Source organism: Notamacropus eugenii, chromosome 1, assembly GCF_028372415.1.
Source record: "Notamacropus eugenii isolate mMacEug1 chromosome 1, mMacEug1.pri_v2, whole genome shotgun sequence".
Taxonomy (NCBI): Eukaryota; Metazoa; Chordata; class Mammalia; order Diprotodontia; family Macropodidae; genus Notamacropus; species Notamacropus eugenii.
Window position 1 is genome coordinate 683,859,941 of NC_092872.1, and position 18,777 is coordinate 683,878,717.

General features: G+C 35.3%; 1 pseudogene; it reads left to right on the forward strand.

Annotated features, from left to right (window-relative positions):
* The first annotated feature begins 2,114 nt into the window (after nucleotides 1-2,114).
* LOC140521179 (large ribosomal subunit protein eL8 pseudogene) lies at nucleotides 2,115-2,986 on the forward strand (annotated as a pseudogene).
* Nucleotides 2,987-18,777: the final 15,791 nt, after the last annotated feature.

Here is an 18,777-nt window from a genome sequence, read left to right on the forward strand (position 1 = left end):
GAAACAGAAAGTGAATCAAAATTGGATCAAAGAATGAGTGGATAGGAAAATAATATAAGAAGAGATAGAAGAAAGAAGTTAGATTGTAAAAAACTTTAAAAGCCCAGCAATTGACTTTTTATTTCATCTTTATTGTAATAGAGACCCGCTGAAATTCATAGACTAGGAGGTGGTTGGTTGAACCAGTAAATTAGGAAAATCACTTTGGCAGATGAAGGGAGATTAGATTGAGGAGGAGTGAATTTTGGGAAGTATAACTATTGGAAAAATAAATCAACATGTCATAGAGCTGCTTTATATTTTAATTAATTATTTTTGCTAACAAGCTAGTGATAGGCTCTGTAGTTTGCATTTATTAAACATATATAAATATACACACATACATATATATGTATACGTGTGTATGTGTGTGTACATATATACGTGGATGCATGCACACACACTCAAACAATATGTTCTTTCAGTGTGCTTTGAAGCTTGGTAACCTAGAGCAAATCTTAAGCGATTCTATCCTAATTATGATTCTGATAATAGTAAGTATAGAATAATAGGATGGCGGAGTGAAAGCAACGACTCACCTAAGCTCCTGGAAAAACTCCTCTGGATATATCTGGGGGGAGAGTCTGACCAGACTTTGGAGGTGTAGAATCCAGTGGGAGACGGACTTTGACAGATTCAGAGCCCAGGCTGGACTGGAAGGTCCACGGGAGGGATCTGTTCCGCGGGGGTAAGACCCCGGCGCACAGCGCAGCGCAGTCGGCGCGGCAGGGCGGAGGGGACCCGAGGGGCCCGAGAGTGGCGGGCGAGACCAGCGGAGCAGGAGATAAGCCAGGCCGAGCCAACGATATCAGCGCAACAGCCTTTGAAATCTTCAGCCTAAAGACGGGACTTCAGTGGGTCACTACTTGAACATCCAGGAGCTGGGATGCCGGAGTGATCAGTAAGTGCTCTCCCCTCCCCCCCCGATGACCGTGAGGGAACCATAAAATTCTTCCCCAGATTGATCCTCGATCAGTGGGAGCAGCAGAAGGGGGCGGGTGGTCTCATAACACCAGAGGCTGGAGAGGTGGCAAAGGGGGATTCTTCCCACCGTGGTGGAGGCTATCTGGAGGGACAGATGACCCAGGGCAGAGAAAAATTCGCACTGAGACCCAAGCTAGCCTCAGAGCCGGGAGACGAGCCCCAGGAGGGGCGGGAACACGCATTAGCCTCTAGGCGTGCCCCAGCCCTCCAGGGGAAAAGGGAAGACAATAGGGAAGCTGGGATCACCATCCCCGGACCTTGCCTTTGCCTCAGGCCAGCTGAGGAGATATCCTGAGACCAGACCACACCTCCCACACACCTATCAAGCTAACCCCAGGGTTGATCTGGGAAACAACAACAACAACAACAACAACAACAAAAAAAAAAGCCTGCTTTTAGCCTAGAAAAACATCAACTCAACTTAAAAGATCTGTATCTTCTGACTGAAAGAACCAAAAGCTACAACACTCAGCCAACATCATGAATCGGAAAAAGCAGACGAAAAGTGAAAAAACCATAGAATCTTTCTATGGGGATAAGGACCAAAACACAAACACCAAAGAGGTCAGAGCTGAGACTGTACTTCCATCTGAAACCTCAGATGGGACTATGAATTTCTCGCAAGCACAACTAGATTACCTGGAACGTCTGAAGAAGGATATAAAAGAAAAACTGGCCAATGATTTTAAAACCATAAAAAAAGAATTCACTGATGAGAACATCAATCTGAAAAAGAAAATTGAAGAAATGGAAAAGGAAGTTCAAAAATTAACTGGAGAGAATAATTCCCTAAAAGGAAGAGTTAATCAAACGGAAAAGGAAACTCAAAACCTAATAGGGAAAATTGATCAGATGGAAAAGGAAACCCAAAACCTAACTGGGAAAATTGGTCGAATGGAAAAAGAAGTACAAAAATTAAATGGAGAAAATAGCTCCTTAAAGGGAAAAATTGGCCAGATGGAAAAGGAGATGGAAAAGCTAACTGAAGAAAACACTACGATGAAGATTAGAATTGGGCAAGTAGAAACTAATGACTCAATGAGGCAACAAGAATCAGTCAAACAAAATCTAAAGAATGAAAAGATACTTTCTCGTTAAGCCGGCCAAGATGCCAAAGGGGAAGAAGGCCAAGGGGAAGAAGGTGGCTCCGGCCCCTGCTGTGGTAAAGAAGCAGGAGGCCAAGAAAGTGGTCAATCCTTTGTTTGAGAAACGACCCAAGAACTTTGGCATTGGTCAGGACATCCAGCCCAAAAGGGACCTTACTCGATTTGTCAAATGGCCTCGGTACATCAGACTGCAGCGTCAAAGGTCTATCCTTTATAAACGTTTGAAAGTCCCACCCGCAATTAACCAATTCACCCAAGCTTTGGATCGTCAGACAGCTACTCAGCTGCTTAAACTGGCTCACAAGTATAGACCAGAGACAAAGCAAGATAAGAAACAAAGGCTGCTGGCTCGGGCGGAACAAAAGGCTGCAGGCAAAGGAGACATCCCCACTAAGAGACCACCAGTCCTCAGAGCAGGTGTTAACACTGTTACTACCCTGGTAGAAAACAAGAAAGCACAGTTGGTAGTGATTGCACATGGTGGACCCCATTGAGCTAGTGGTCTTCCTACCTGCCTTGTGCCGGAAAATGGGGGTTCCTTACTGTATTATCAAAGGTAAAGCCAGACTGGGTCGCTTAGTTCACAGAAAGACCTGCACAAGCATTGCCTTCACACAGGTTAACCCTGAAGATAAGGGAGCTTTGGCTAAGCTGGTAGAAGCCATCAAAACCAATTACAACGACAGATATGATGAGATCCGTCGTCACTGGGGTGGCAATGTTCTGGGTCCAAAATCAGTGGCTCGTATTGCCAAGCTGGAAAAGGCAAAAGCTAAGGAACTCGCAACCAAATTGGGTTAAATGTGTATTTGACTTTTCCCTACATAAAAATAAAAATTTAAACACAAAAAAAAAAAGAATGAAAAGATAGAAGAAAATCTAAAATATTTAATTGGAAAAACAACTGACCTGGAAAATAGATCCAGGAGAGAAAATCTAAGAATTATTGGCCTGCCAGAAACCCATGATGAAGAAAAGAGTCTGGACAATATCTTCCAGGAAATCATCAAGGAAAACTGCCCAGAAGTACTAGACTCAGAGGGCAAAATAGTCATTGAAAGAATCCACCGTTCCCCACCGGAAAGGGATACCAAACTCAAAACCCCAAGAAATATAGTTGCCAAATTCCAGAGCTATCAAGTGAAGGAGAAAATACTACAAGCAGCCAGAAAGAAACAATTTAAATATCAAGGTCACACAGTCAGGATCACACAGGACCTTGCAGCTTCTACATTAAAAGATCGAAAGAATTGGAACCCAATATTCCGTAAGGCAAAGGAGTTGGGACTCCAACCGAGGATCAACTACCCAGCAAAGATCAGCATAACATTTCAGGCAAGGAGAAAGTCATTCAACGAAATAAGGGATTTCCAGAGCTTCCTGACCAAAACACCAGAACTCAATAGACAATTTGATCTTCAAATGCAGGTCTCCAGAGAATCATAAAAAGGTAAACAGAGGGGAAAAAACAAAATCAAAAACTTGCAACTCATTTAGGGCAATCTGTTTACCTCCCTGTAAGGGAAGATGATACCTGTTAATCTTGAGAACTGTGCAGCTATTATGATAAAAGGGATATATGTAGAGGGAACGGGCATAAAGTAAATGATATCATGTCAAAAATATGATTTAAGTATGAGAAGGGAATGTAATAGGAGGTGTGGAAAGGGGGAAGCAGAAAATGGCAAATTATATCACAGGAAGAAGTACAAAACTATAGTAGAGGGAAGGAGGGGAGGGAGATGAGCATTGTTTGAGAGGTACTCTCATCTGATTTGTTCAAAGGAGGGAACAATAACCTTAAGCAGATAATCCTAACTAGCTCTATAGGTAGTAGGAGGGGAAGGGGGAAGAAAGGGGAGGGTGGCTAAAAGGGAGGAAAGAAGCAATAAGAGTAAAGGGCACTAAAAGGGAGGGGGGTCAAAAGAAGGAGGGGAAGGCTGCAGGAGGAGGGGGAGAAAAGTGAATACTATTGAGGAGGGGAAGGGAGACGGGAGAGTTAAAAGCACAAATGGTGGGAAAGAGGGTGGAGGGAAATACACAGATTGTAATCATAACTGTGAATGTGAATGGGATGAACTCTCCCATAAAATGGAGATGGATAGCAGAATGGATTAAAAGCCATAATCCAACAATATGCTGCTTACAAGAAACACATTTGAAATGGGGGGATACACATAGGATAAAGGTCAAAGGATGGAGCAGAATATATTGTGCTTCAGCTCATGTAAGAAAGGCAGGAGTAGCAATCCTAATCTCAGACAAAACAAAAGCAGAAATAGATCTAATCAAAAGGGATAAGGATGGAAACTATATCCTACTAAAAGGCACCATAGACAATGAAGCAATATCATTACTAAACATGTATGTTCCAAGTGGTATAGCATCCAGATTCTTAGAGGAGAGGTTGGGGGAGTTGAAGGAAGAAATTGATAGCAAAACTATACTAGTGGGGGACCTCAACCTCCCCCTCTCTGAACTAGATAAATCCAACCTTAAAATAAACAAGAAAGAGGTTAAGGAGGTAAATAAAACTCTGGATAAGGTAGATATGATAGATCTTTGGAGAAAATTAAATGGGAATAGAAAGGAATATACCTTTTTCTCAGTGGTACATGGAACATTTACAAAAATTGACCATGTACTAGGACATAAAAATCTCACAATCCAGTGCAGAAAGGTAGAGATAATCAATGCATCCTTTTCAGATCATAATGCATTAAATATTACATGTAATAAAAGGCCATGGAAAGAGAAACCAAAAATCAATTGGAAACTAAATAATCTAATTCTAAAGAAGGATTGGGTTAAAGAAGAAATCATAGAAACAATCAACAACTTCATTCAAGAGAATGACAATAGTGAGACAACGTACTAAAACTTATGGGACACTGCAAAAGCAGTTATTAGGGGAAGTTTTATATCTCTGAATGCTTACATAAATAAAATAGAGAAAGAGGAGATCAATGACTTAGGCTTGCAGCTGAAAAAGCTAGAAAAAGAACAAATTGAAAATCCCCAAGTAAATACCAAATTAGAAATACTGAAAACCAAAGGAGAGATTAATAAAATTGAAATAAAGGAAACTATTGAATTAATAAATAAAACCAATAGTTGGTTTGATGAAAAAACTAATAAAATTGATAAACGTTTGGTTAATCTGATCAAAAAAAAGAAAGAAGAAAACCAAATTACTAACATTAAAAATGAAAGGGGTGAACTTACCTCCAATGAGGAGGAAATTAAAACAATAATTAGAAACTACTTTGCCCAACTTTATGCCCACAAATTCGACAATCTAAACGAGATGGATGAATATTTTAAAAAATACAAATTGCCCAGATTAACAGAAGAGGAAGTTGAATACTTAAACAACCCCATCTCAGAAAAAGAAATTGAACAAGCCATCAATGAACTCCCTAGGAAACAATCTCCAGGGCCAGATGGATTCACAAGTGAATTCTATCAAACATTTAAAGAACAGTTAATTCCAATACTACATACACTATTCTTGAAAATTGGGGAAGAAGGAGTCCTCCCAAATTCTTTCTATGATACAAATATGGTTTTGATACCCAAACCAGGAAGAGACAAAACAGAGAAAGAAAATTATAGACCAATTTCCCTAATGAATATAGATGCAAAAATTTTAAATAAGATTTTAGCAAAACGAATACAGCATCTTATCACGAGATTAATACAATATGATCAGGTAGGATTCATACCAGGACTACAGGGCTGGTTCAATATTAGGAAAACTATTAGCATTATCGATCACATCAACAACAAAGCTAACAAAAACCACATGATTATCTCAATAGATGCAGAAAAAGCTTTTGACAAAATACAACATCCATTCCTACTAAAAACATTGGAGAACATAGGAATAAAGGGAACTTTCCATAAAATAATAAGCAGTATCTATCTAAAACCTTCAGCAAGCATTATATGCAATGGGGATAAGCTAGATGCATTCCCAATAAGATCAGGGGTGAAACAAGGTTGTCCATTATCACCACTATTATTCAATATGGTACTAGAACTGTTAGCTGTAGCAATTAGACAAGATAAAGATATTCAAGGAATTAGAATAGCCAAAGAAGAAACTAAGTTATCACTCTTTGCAGATGATATGATGATTTACCTAGAGAATCCCAGGGATTCAAGTGAAAAATTACTTGAATTAATAAACAACTTTGGCAAAGTTGCAGGGTACAAAATAAACCCACACAAATCCTCTGCATTCCTATATATTAGCAACAAAGTTCAACAGCAAGAGATAGAAAGAGAAATCCCATTTAAAGTTAGGGTAGACAGTATAAAATACTTAGGAGTCTACCTGCCAAAACAAACCCAGGGATTATATGAACACAATTACAAGACACTTTTTGCACAAATAAAGTCAGATTTAAGTAAGTGGAAAAACATTAGTTGCTCATGGGTAGGCCAGGCTAATATAATAAAAATGACAATTCTACCCAAATTAATATACTTATTTAGTGCCATACCAATTAAACTATCAGACAATTACTTTCTAGAGCGGGATAAAACAATATCAAAATTCATTTGGAAAAACAAAAGGTCCAGAATATCAAAGGGACTAATGAAAAGAAATGCTTGGGAAGGTGGCCTAGCGCTACCAGACCTCAAACTCTACTATAAAGCAGCAATTATCAAAACCACTTGGTATTGGCTAAGAAACAGAGAGGTAGACAAGTGGAATAGACTTGGCACTCAAGATGCAGTAGGCAAGGAATATAGCAACCTTCTGTTTGATAAACCCAAGGACCCCAGCTTCTGGGATAAGAACTCATTGTTTGACAAAAATTGCTGGGAAAACTGGATAACAGTGTGGTGGAAATTAGGCATAGACCCATACCTGACACCGTACACAAGAATAAAGTCCAAATGGGTACATGATTTAGGTATAAAGATTGATACCATGAATAAACTGGAGAAGCAAGGAATAGTGTATTTATCAGATCTATGGAGAAGGGAAGAATTCTTTACTAAAGGAGAGATAGAATGCATTATGAAATGCAAAATGGATAACTTTGAGTACATTAAACTGAGAAGTTTTTGCACAACCAAACCCAATGCAACCAAAATCCGGAGGGATGTAGTAAATTGGGAAAGAATTTTTACAGCTAAGCTCGGGGATAAAGGCCTCATTTCTAGAATATATAGAGAACTGACCCAAATGTATAATCATACAAGTCATTCCCCAATTGATAAATGGTCAAAGGATATGAACAGGCAATTTTCAGAGGAAGAAATTAAAGCTATCTATAATCATATGAAAAAATGCTCTAAATCACTATTGGTTAGAGAGATGCAAATCAAAACAACTCTGAGGTACCACATCACACCTATAAGATTGGCAAACATGACAGAACAAGAAAATGATAAATGCTGGGGAGGATGTGGGAGAGTTGGAACACTAATTCATTGTTGGTGGAGCTGCGAGCGCATCCAACCATTCTGGAGAGCAATTTGGAACTATGCCCAAAGGGCTACAAAAATGTGCATACCCTTTGACCCAGCAATATCGCTACTAGGACTATATCCCCAAGAGATCATAAAAATGGGAAAGGGTCCCACATGTACAAAAATATTTATAGCAGCACTCTATGTAGTTGCCCAAAACTGGAAGTCAAGGGGATGTCCATCAATTGGGGAATGGCTGAATAAATTATGGTATATGAATGTAATGGAGTACTATTGTGCCATAAGAAATGATGAACAAGAAGACTTCAGAGAGGCCTGGAAGGACTTATATGACCTGATGCTGAGTGAAAGGAGCAGAACCAGGAGAACTTTATGCACAGCAACAACCACAGTGTGTGAGAGTTTTTTCTGGTAGACTTAGATTTTTGTAATAACACAAGAACTTCTGAAAAAAAAAAAAATCCCAATGGTGGACCTCAAGGCAAAATGCCTTCCACACTCAGAGAGAGAAATATGGAAGTCACTCACATAATGTAGCAGATCATGTTTGTGTATGTGTATCTGTTTGTGTATCATGTTCTGATTTGTTATACGGATTCTTTCATTTACCTTAGTCTGACTACATAGCATGACTATAGTGAAAATATACTCAATAGGAAAGTATATGTAGAATCTATACAGAATTGTATGCAGTCGTGGGGAGGGAGGGAGGTAGTGGGGGGTGGGTGGGGAGGGATAAAATCGCAATTGTATGGCAGTGATTGTTAAACATTAAAAAAATAAAAAAATTAAAAAAAAAATCAGTACCAGTTATACCGTAAATAAGGTATGCCATGCTAGACTTTCCACTTAAATACGAAAATAATATCACTTTTATTTTTCAAGAGCAATAGAAAGGTTTTTGTAAATATTCTCCTGTTACAAGAATTACAGTTAAGTCTCTGTTTCATCTCAAAAAAAAAAAAAGTATAGAATAATAGATTTAGAGTAGCAATAGATCTTGCATCCAATACTTACACCTTATCTAACCCTATCTTTTGTTTTTATAAATGAGGAAATCTGTCTTATGACTTGCCCAGATTCATAAATCTACTCAGTAAGAGGATAAGGACTTTAATTCAGGTCCCATGACTGTAAATTTAGCATTTCTTACATTGAACCATGTTGTCTCCTTACTCTATATTTGACTTTTCAATGGTATAGTGTATTGAGACAGTAGCCTCCCTATTTTTAACATTTAATATTGCTTAATGAAGACAAAACTGATTTTAGCATTTGTCCGTCATCCTCTTAGGATTTTGAACTAACCCACAGTTTCAACACACTAAAATCTGCAAGAAATTTGCTTGCGCATTGTTGCTTATCTACCTTTACCCACTGGACATTTGGACCATTGAGTTTTTGAACCCAGGTATGGATTTCATAAGGCAGGTAAGTGGCTCAGTGGATAGACTTGATGTCAGGAAGAGCTGAGTTCAAATCTCAATTCAGACACTTATCTATGTGACTTTGGTCAAGCCACTTAACCTCTGTTTGCCTTAATCCACAGGAGAAGGAAATGGCAAACCGCTCTAGTATGTAGTTTCAGAGGGGCACAAAGAGTTGGGCAGCATCAAATGACTGAACAACAAAATGGACTTCACATTAACCTTGCAATATTTAATCTTATACAATTTAGTAAATTATTCTATTAGGCAAATACAATTTTATATCATGCATAATTAGATATATTACTTTTCCTCATCTTCCTGTAATCTGCTAACTCAATTATACTTTCATCCAAGGAACTGATAACAAAAGTATTGATGACAACATGTTGATGACAGATGCCTGGAATATTCAAACTGTGCGTCTTACATTGAATTGCCTAATTTTAAAAATACATCTGGGTCCCCAAGGGATATATATATGTATACATATATATATATATATATAAAACAAAACAAAACAAAAAAAAGTGTACCTTTTGATTCAGCAATACTATTGCTAGGTCCTTATTCCAAAGACAAAAATAAGAGGAGAGAAAGAACCATTTGTACAATGCTATTTACAGCAACTCTTTTTGTGGTAGCTAAGAACTAGAAATCAAAGCGATGCCATCATTTGAGGAAGGTCTGAAAAAGCTATGATACATGATTTTGATGGACTGTTAATTTGCTATAAGGAATGACAAGCAGGATGGCTTCAGAAAAACCTGGAATGGCTTACATGAACTGATGTAAAGTGAGGTGAGCAGAACTAGAGAATGCTGTTCACAATAACAGCAATAATTTATGGTAATAAGTTGTGAGTGACTTAAATATTCTTGCAATACAATGATCCAAGATAATCCCAAAGGATTCACGATGAAGCATGCTATCCACCTCCAGAGAAAGAATTGACATCGTCTCAAGACAGGATGAAGCATAGTAGTTTCACTCCTTTCTCTCTCTCTCTCTCTCTCTCTCTCTCTCTCTCTCTCTCTCTCTCTCTCTCTCTCTCTCTCTCTCTCTCTTTCCTTGTACAAAATGACTAATACGGAAATGTTTTACATGATTACACATGTATAACCTATATTGAATTGAATACCATATCAGGGAGGGGAGAATGGAGGGAGGGACAGGTAGAATTTGGAACTCAAAATGTAAGAAAAACCCACAAATCTTAAAAATAATATTTTGACATGCAATTGGGGAAAATGAATTACTATTAAAAATACATTTGAGGAATACTTTTTTGAAGTTGTAAAAGTCATTATTACACTTTAAAATAATATTTTTCCAATTACACGTAAAACAATTTTTAATATTTATTTTTAAAAAATTGATTCCAAATTTTCTCCCACTCTCAATTCCTCCCTCCCTAAGACAGTAAGCAATTTGATAAAGGTTATACATATATATGTATATATATATATATATATATATATATATATATATATATATATATATATATATATATATATATATATATATATAAAACTATGTAAAACATTTCCAAATTAGTTGTTTTGTGGAACAAGAAACCGACCAAAAATGGAAAAAAAAATAAGTGAAAAAATGTACACTTTGATCTGCATTGGTTCTTTCTCTGGATGTTCGTAGCATGTTCCATCCTCCATCCTTTAGGGCTCTCTTGGATCATTGTATTACTGAGAAGAGTTAAGTTATTCACAGTTGATTGTCATTCATTATTGCTGTTATTATAAACAATGTTTTTCTGATTTTGTTCTCTTCACTTTGCATCAGTTCATATACATCTTTCCAGGTATGTTTTTTTTTTTTTTTTTCTGAAATCAGCCTGTCCAACGTTTCTAATAATGCAATAGTGTGTTACTATCATTGACCACAACTTTCACTGATTGATAGATATGCCTTCAGTTTCTGAGTCTTTGTCACCACAAAAAGCTGCTATGTATTTTTTTGTACAAATAAGTCCTTCCCGCACTATTTTAAGTACCTAGTAATGGTATTGCTGGACCAAAGGGTGTGAATGGTTTGCATGCCTTTTGAGCATCATTTCAAATTGCTCTCAAGAATGGGTGAATGAGTTCACAACGCCAATAAATGTTCATTAGTATCCAAATTTACCTATATCCTCTTCCTTCATTTTCCGTTTCTGACCTATTAATCAGTTTCATAGGTGTGAGGTGAATACCTCAGAGCGGTTTTCATTTGCATTTATCTAATCAATAGTGATTTGGAAACATTTTTTGTTTTAATCTAGGTAGCTTGATTTCTTTATTTGAAAATTGTCTCTTCACGTCATTTGACCATTTGTCAATTGGGAAATGACTTGTATTCTTATAAATTTGATTCACTTCTGAATATATTTGAGAAATAAGGTCGTTTTTATCACAGACACATATCATAAAATTTATTCCTCAGCTTTCTGCTTTCCTTCTAATCTTAGTTGTATTGGTGTAAAATTCTTTTGAATACAATATAATCAAAATTATTCATTTCACATCTTATAATACTTTCTACTTCTTGTTTTGTCATAAATTCCTCCCTTTTCCATATACATGACAGTTGAACTATCATTCCTTGCTCTCTAATTTGCTTGTGGTATCAGACTTCATGTCTAAATCATATATCCATTCTGACCTGATCTTGGAATATGTTATAATATGTTGGTCTCTACCTGGTTTTTGCTAAACTCTTTTCCAGTTTTCCCAGAAGTTTCTGTCAAATAGTGAATTCTTTTCCCAGTAGCTGAGATCTTTGGGTCTATCAAACACGAGATGACTATGGCCTTCTTAAAAATATATAATAAACTTAAAAACTAAACCTTTAACACACAGAAAGAAAACAAAAAGAAATATATTATAAAATTAAATATCAAAACCTATATACAAAAGAAAAGAAAAAGAAATTCTCAATGTGTACAGCAAAACATAGAAGATTCAAAATGTACAATAAATTTGCATTTCAAGAAAACCTATTTAATAAATATTACATATTGTGTTTAAAGCTGTCCGTCTTTGCTTTCTTGTAAGTTTTCTTTTGTTCTCTGCTGCGTACTTATTACTTTGTTCTCCCTCCCCTCCCTCTATTCCTCCTCCAGAAAGGGTACAATTGGGCATAGATATATTTATACACATATATACACACACATATGGACAAAAGATATATGCATACATATATGCATACTTATATGTACATATATATACTTAGATATCTATAACCATACTCATATATAGACACATACATTCATATGTATCAATGCAAAAGCATACTATACATTTATTTGTTCTCTGTTCCTCTTCCTTCATAAGTCTAAGTTTTTCCATATTTTTCTAAGTGTAACCAACTCATCATTTCTTAGACCCTAGCAATATTCTGATCTTATACTGTGCAGTTATATTATTCTAAAATAATATTGATTGAAATGGTGAAAATAGTACAATTTCCTTATTTTTATCTTTTGAGTAAATCTAATTTAACTTTAACTTTGTCTGAGAACAGGATTACTCCCCCTGCTCTTTTCCCCTAATAAATTCTGCTCCTTATATTTATTTTATATTTTTGTGTATCTCTTATTTCTTATCCCTCCTGACTCCTCTACTTTTCTTCTACCTACTATCGTTACCTCCTACTACTTGACTTACCCTTTCCTCCAAGGATCCCTCCCTTAACCTACCATTTCCATTAATCTAAAGACCATTCTATACCCCACCTTATTCTATTTCCTCACCCTCCCCTCTAAAGCTCCCTTCGTTATGCTCCCCCCTCTCAGGTCTCTTACTCTTTTATTTCTTTCTGAATTTAGAAGACTTTTATGCCCTTCTAGATACATATGTATTGTTCTCTCTTAAACTCATTACCAATGAAAGTAGGGTTCCAGAACTACTAGGCCTCCTCCTCCATCTATTTCCTCTGTGTCGGTTCTTCCTCTCATAGCTCGTTTAAGAAATTGTTCTTTTTACCTTTTCTTAAACAGTTTTATGTCTTCAAGTCATATTACACTCGGGTCTACCCCAGTCTTTCTTTTTAACTACACAATTAATAATAACAATCTTAAACATACATTTTACATTTCTTCATATAAAAAGTAAAAACAGTTTCTTCTTATTGAATCTCGTAATTAGCCTTTGATATTTACCTTATATTTTTCTTGGATCTTATATGTCAATCTTCTATTAAGCTCGTCTTTTAAACAAAATCCTGAAAGTCTGGCAATGTTTACTTTTTAAAGACTCAGAATTATATTCGACTTTGCTGAATATGATAGTTTGGGCCTCAACCCCAGTTCTTTTGCTCTTCATTATGTAGTGTTATAAGACCTGTGGTCTTTTAGTATCACCATTGCTAGGTTTTGTGTGGTTCTAACTGTGACACCATCGTATTTACTTTTTTTTTTCTTGTTGCTCACAATACTTTTTCTTTGAGCTGGGACTTTTGAAATCGGATTCTGATATTCCTTGAGATTTTACTCATAGGATCTCTTTTGGGTGGTGTTTGGTGATTTTGTTTTTGTTTTTGTTTTCTATTTCTACTTTCCCCTCTTATTCTAATGCTTCAGGACAATTTTCTATAATTATTTCTTGTATTATTGAATCAAGATTCTTTTTTTTTGATCATAGCTTTCATACAGTCTGGTTATTCTTGTATTTTCTCCTCTTTTATCTATCCTGCAGATCAATTGTTTTTCTTATGAGATGTTTCATATTCTCTTCTATTTGCTCATTTTTTAAAAATTTTGTTTTTTTTATTTCTTGGTCTCTTATAACTTCACTGGTTTCTACTTGTCCAGTTCTAATTTTCAAGTAGTCATTTTCTTCCTTAAGATTCTGGATGCCTTTTTCTATTTGGTTTCTTTTCTTTCCATAATTTTTTTTTGGATTGTTCTTTTGAAAAAGAGAAATATTTTCCTCAATATCTCTCATTTGATTTTTCAAGTCTTTTTTAAGTTCTTCCATGAATTCATTTTTAGGGAGGACAGGTGACCATTTAACATTATTCTTTGGAATATGAGAGGCTATTTTTGCTTCAGTATCCTCCTCTGAATATAAAGGCCATTCTTCTCTATTACCATAGTAACTTTCTATGTTTGGAGTCTTTCTCATTTTTAAAAATTGTGTGGCAGCTTATTTTTTTGTAATTACCTGTAGTCATGTGGTATTTGGGATGGTACCTCTGGCCTCAGATTCTTCTTCAGTTCTCCCCTCTGGCCTGGGATCAAACCCAAGAACTCCACCCTCTTATAAATGCCCACAGTTAGGAGTATCCTGCCCCATTGCTTTTACACTTACTGGGTCTATGCTAGTTCCTTCTATCCCAGGGCCTTGTCTCAACAGCACAATTGAATCTGGTGTTCCTTAAGAGCACAATTTCCTTAAATCTTCCCTGGCTCAGACACTTTCCTGACTCCTCACGCTATCTTGGAGGTGAAAGTTCCTGCAACTGGGGTCAAGGCTACCTCCCATCTAGTCCTAGGGTTTACTGCTTGCAATTTTAGCAAAACTAGCTTGGAGGTTTTTACTCTTCACAACTCTTAAACCACAGTACTGGGATTTCTCTTTGTATCTTCTCTGATTGTCCCAGAAAGACCACTCTTCTGTCCCAACTCTTATTTATTTTACCACTTTATGTTCACCCTGAGGAATTATTTTATCTTGTTTGTTGGGGGAATCTGGAGAGCTTGGAATTTTCTGGACTACTTTGGCATTTTCCCAGATTTGTCTTAGCTATGGTCCTTTACTACTGTGTCTTATATACTAATCAATTCCACTGATCCATAACTCTATTTATTATCCATTACAATTTTTTTCCATAACTAACACATTGTAATATAGTTTGAGATCTGTTACAGTTAACTTACCTTTCTTCATTTTTTTCTCACTTATTCCTTGATATCATTGTTCTTTTTGTTGTTGTTCTTCCAGATGAATTTTGTTATTTTTTCTAGCTTTTTGAAATAATTTGGTAGTATAATTTATATGATACCGAATAATTAAATTAATTTTGGTAGAATTGTCATTTTTTATTATATTGGCCTGGCCTATCCATGAGCAACTGATACTTTTTTTTCTAATTGTTTAGATCCAATTATTTGTTTGAAATATTTTTAATTTCATTCATATATTTACCTGGAATTGTCTTGGCAGTTAGATTCCCAAGCATTTTATGTTTTCTATAGTTATATTAAATGGAATTTCTCTTTCTTTTTCATGCTAATCACCTTTGTTGCAAATATATACAAATGCTGATTATTTATGTGGGTTTATTTTACAACCTGAAATTTGCTAAGTTAATAATTTCAGCTAATTTTTTTAGGCTATTCTCTAGGATTCTCTAAGTATGCCATCATTTTATCTTCAAAGAGTGATAGTTTTGTTCACTCACTGCTTATTTGATTTACTTCAGTTTCTTTTATTTAAATCTTATTGCTGTAGCTAATGTTTCTAGGACGGCATTGAATAAAAGTAGTGCTAATGGGCATTATTCTTCCATTCCTAAACTTATTAGGAATGCTTCTAGCTTATCCTCATTACACACTATATTTGGGGATGGTTTTAGATATATAGTACTTACCATTTTAAGAAAAGCTCCATTTATTCTTATACTTCCTAGGTGTTTTTTTTTTTTAATAGGAATGGATACTTTATTCTGTCAAAAACATTTTTCTCCTTCTATTGAGATAACATATGATTTCTGTTTTGGGACTGATATGATAAATTATGATGATAATTTTTTTTTAAATGCATTGAACCAGGTCTGCATTCTTGGTACAAATTTCACTTTCTTGTTGTCTATGATCCATGTGATATGTCGTTGTAACCTCTTTGCTAATATTTTATTTCAATCTTTATACAGATATTCCTTAGGGAAAGTGGTCAATTTTTTTCCTCTACTTTTCCTCTTCTTGCTTTAGGTATCAGCCCCTTATTTGTGTCATAAAAGGAATTTGATATAACTCCAGCTATTTTTTCTTACAAATAGTTTATATATTTTGGAATTAATTGTTCTTTATATGTATAAGAGAATTCAGCTGTGATTACATCTGGCCCTGGGGAATTTTTTGTAGGGATTTCATTGATGGTTTGTTCCATTTGCTTTTCTAAAATGGGGTTATTTAATACTCTATTTCCTCATTAATCTGGATAATTTATAAATTGTTTTGGAATTATTCGTTTTACATAGATTGTAAGATTTATTCACATATAATTGATAAAATACCTCCCAATAATTTCTTTAATTTCTGCTGAATTTCTTCCTTTTATTTCTGATACTGATAATTTATTTTTCTTCTCTTTTCCATTTTTAAAAATCAAACTAGCCACTGGCTTATCTATCTCCTGCCACCCCCCACACACCATTAAATCAACATCTAGTTTTATTTATTCAATGTTTGTTTGTTTTTACTGTCATTTTTTATTAATGCCTTGTTTGATTTTCAGACAGTTTTCCTTAATAATTTCTTAACTCCAATATTTAGGTTCTTTATTTTTATCATGACTTTCAGGTATTCTAATAATTGTTCAAGTATCTTCCCTGAATCTATTTTCCAGGTTAGTTTTTTTATTTATTTTTTTCCAATGAGACATTTCACATTTTATTCTATTTTTTCCTTATTTTGATTTTGTTCAGTTTATTCTTGATGTGTTATGGAGTTATTAATTTCCACTTAACCAATTCTAGTTTTTAAGATTTTTTTTTCTATTTAGGTTTTTTAAAAACCTCATTTTCTATTTGGTCAATTCTATTTTTTTAAAGGACTTATATTCTTCAGTGGATTTTTATTCCTCTTTCCTATTTAAGCAATTCTGATTTTTAAAGAGTGGATTTTTGACCCCCCTTTTCCATTTTTATATTTCCTTTACCAAACTGTTTACTCTTTTCATGATTCTCTTGCATACACTTGTTTTCCCCTTAAGGAACACATCTTAACAAAGTTTGCTCTGGCTCTCATTAGTTGGCCAGCAATAGTTCACAGTCCAAATCCGACTTGGTCAAAGTTTGGACCTTGATTGGCTCAGTATGAATATAAATTGTGGTTGTTTCTGTTTTGGGCAGAAACCCTGAGCATCTTCCTCTCCTAAATTGATTTTTTTTTAACTAGGTGAAGACGATATTCTATACTTCATTTCTTACCTACCCATAATCATTGAATGAGCATTGCCTCAGTCAAATTGTGACCTGCTAAAAAGACCAGAGCTTAAAAAAAACCAAGGTCTTCCACTATATCCAGGGCAATCTCCAGTTATCTTTGTCTATATCTTGCCACATGATTGAGATGTCTCTGAAGGAGAAAATAAGGTGACTTTGCACAGCCCTCTCTCACTTAAATCCTATTCCCTTACATGTCATGGCATCACCTAACTGATGTTATGGTTCTCTTCAGGAACAAAAGACAAACAATATCATTCATTTAGTTTCCCAATTTTTCTGCTTCCTTTCACATTTAATTTTTAGGATACTTTTTTTTGCTCTTCTAGGAGTTTTTTATGGTCCTGAGACCAATTCATTTTTTTTTTTTTGATTCTTCACATTTAGGTGTTTTGACATTGTTTTCCTCTTCTGATTTTGTGTTTTGATATTCCCTGTAACCATACTAATGTTTTATGGCTTTCCTTGAAATCTCCCACACTGGACTTCACTACTCTTTTACCCAAGTGAGACAGACTTTTTCTGTCAGCTTTATAGGTTGTCTTGTTTCACCTTTCCATTGGTTCTGTTGCTCCAGAATTCATTTTAAGGAATTATTTTTTAGTTCTTTAGAGGTAGATTTGAAAGAGTTCAGGTGCCTACCTTATTCTAGCAACTTGGTTCCCATTATCACTCTTAAACACAATCAAAGGAAGACACACATAAATTGGTTAACAAAAATAAAATTGAGAAAGAATTTGGCTTATTTTAAGTTTAAACAACCAATTTAAAATGAATATGTTCTTTGAAAAATCAAATTAAAGTTTCAAGAAATTTAGTAGGTATTTTTTGCTTTTGATCTGAATTCTTTGGAAACAACTTGTATAAATAGACCTCAATTGAAAAAGTCAGGATGATGGACCACTTTCTTGAACTTGTTTTCACTTGATTTCAAATCTATAAGTTCATTGTTAACAGGACACATTGCTGATGAACAGACAGTCTGAAGAAAGGAAAGACATTACCTCTCAAGAAAGTAAAATAGGTGGAGAGAAGATATGTGGATAGAAAAAGAAACAGGTGGTGGGGAAAGATCTGGAAGATAAATGAAAATTATGTCATGAGAAGAAAATCAGTGAGAAGGGGAATTCAAGAAAGAAGGGTACAAAATGAGTAGGAAGAGAAAATATAGGTGGGTAATCCTTGGTCTGTTTTTTAATTGTTTTTTGATGTCCATGCAATTGGTTGGGATATCTCAAGGCTAATTATCTAGTGGATGCAGTTCTGTCCCAAGGAAGGAAGATTGATGATGTCTGTTATTGTGACTCTGTTTCTTCAAGGTATGCAGGCAACTAGAATTTCAGAATGGGGCCCCTTCATAGCAGTGACTTATAATCTATTGAAGAATGGAAGGGTGGAGGGAAAGTAGAAGGCAGTGATTTATATTGACTTTATTGAACTTCCATTTAAATTTGAGACTTGTAATACAATAGTATTCTTCATTTCTTATTTTCTTTTTAATTGAAATATCCATTTTATTTTCTATGTGTATTTCTATGTGTATTCTATGTGTGTATGTGTACAAAGAAATTGTCATGATAGCAACAATTCACTGCTGCTGGTACTGCCCT